General features: G+C 29.5%; 1 long non-coding RNA gene across 1 annotated transcript; it reads left to right on the forward strand.

Moving 5' to 3' along the window:
• Window positions 1-548: 548 nt before the first annotated feature.
• Window positions 549-2,017, forward strand: LOC106751351. Its single transcript, XR_001375045.1, has 3 exons — window positions 549-900; window positions 995-1,121; window positions 1,216-2,017. It is a non-coding gene; the product is annotated as an uncharacterized LOC106751351 (long non-coding RNA).
• The last annotated feature ends 12 nt before the right edge of the window (window positions 2,018-2,029 follow it).

The raw sequence follows: 2,029 nt of genomic DNA on the forward strand, positions 1-2,029 counted from the left end.
TGAGTTTTAAAATCAATTCAAATCGATTAAAATCGATTAATAACGATTGGAAGAAATCAAATTATATCAATTAAAGTCGATTAAATTTTTAAATCAATTCAAATCGATTAAAAATGATTAATAACGATTGAAAGATATAGAATTATATCAACTAAAGTCCATTAAATTTTAAAGTCAATTCAAATCGATTAAAAGTGATACTAATAGTATTGATTTTAATTGAAAGCAATACAAATTTTATTGATTTCTATCGAATTAAATCGACTTCTAAAATTTGAATCGACTTCAATTGATATGAATCGACATCATTTAATTGTTTTTAATCNATTTTATATGTAAAAAATGGCGGTACAATTTAGCTTAGAAACCGATTGAAAAATTTTCAATCGACTTTAGTCGAATTTTTCCAGCAGGGATTGTTCACATTTTAGTAAGACGAAGATTTAATACTTATATTTATTTAACACGTTGACGCCGGCGCCGATATTTAGGGTTTTCTCTGTGAAGCGGCGCCCGAATGCACGGTCTGCTTCGTGGGGCGGCGCTGATGCACGCCGCTTTACGGGACAGGCACGTGTGACCCACCGGTGATGCACGCTAGCGTCAACGTGTTAATACCATAAAGCATACTCATATCGCAACATTTCATCGGTATGACAGGTTTCCTAACCTGGCAAGTCGTCAACTTTGACGATTAATAACTCACTTTGCGAGGCACAGCAACACTTTTTCTTCCAGATTCTTTCGTTTCGTGCAAAAACTCATCGAATAAGCGTAATTTCATCGATATTTGTACTGATGTAGCTAAACTAAATAATTACTATTGCTTTTACTATGGTACAGCCGCCGGAAGGACATTATTAAAAAAGGACAGTCTTCTATTGTTATATCTTACATCAGGTAATAATTCATTGAATGACATAATAACATGAAAAGTGATTTTATATTCTGATACTGATTATTTTGATTCTTATATTTCATTATATATGTGTAGCAGATGTATCTATACAGGAAGAAAGAAACGAATTTTCAAATAGTGAGTCTGAATTATCATACAAATTCTTTGCATCAACAAGTGAAACAAATAAAACATGTTGTACTGAGGACACTGCTATAAAAAGGTTATTGTTTATTTTATTTCATTACTGAATGTGAGAATACAGTAAATATTTTTGATGCTTTATGATATGTGTTTATTAATTTTTATACTTTTAGATCTGGCGATGTCCTTGAGGATGAAATCCCAAAGAAGCAAATTTGTTTGGAGAATAGGCTTGTGGAAAAATCAGCTACAGATGATTCAGTTGAATCTTATCGGTTGCAAGAAATAAGAAAGGAATTAATTACAAAAGGTAAAACAATATCTTTTTTAAAACGGCAAGTTTGATGATTATGTTAAATGAAATATTCCATAAAACATAATCAAAGAACTTATATTTGTCATATTTGACATATGTCATGCCAGCAAACTAGTACGGAATACATTTGGAGATAAAACAATATTAACAGATGGTGATGGAAATACAATCAAGTGAGATTATTTGTAAAAATTAGTTGCGTATCAATATCAATATAGTTTATATGCTGGAATTAGAATTAAAAAACGTCACTTAAATTTTTAAATAGAGAAAATCAGAATTCGCTTAGCTACTCAAGTATTAAGTTGTAGTGTTGGTAACGCATTATATTTTCTGAGAACATCAATCAAACTACCTGAATTTTTAAATTCTTTTGGTACAGAGAAATTTTGTACGTTGATGAATAATACTTTTGACTTGCTCAATTCGAGACAAAAGTATATCAAAGATTCAAATAAAAGTTTTATTAATTGGAACAATATTATTGAATTTCGATCAAAAGTTATGGAATATGAAAATTACATTATATCGTCTCATTATGATAATACACTAATTTTGAATACTAAACAAAAATTAGGTTTTTATAGCTTCATAGTATCAATATGAAGTTGTATAGCTATATTTAATTAATATACATCGACTAATAAGTCACCTCTACAATATTTATTGAC

Source organism: Dinoponera quadriceps, unplaced genomic scaffold (genome assembly GCF_001313825.1).
Source record: "Dinoponera quadriceps isolate SergipeBrazil2010 unplaced genomic scaffold, ASM131382v1 scaffold11981, whole genome shotgun sequence".
NCBI lineage: Eukaryota > Metazoa > Arthropoda > Insecta > Hymenoptera > Formicidae > Dinoponera > Dinoponera quadriceps.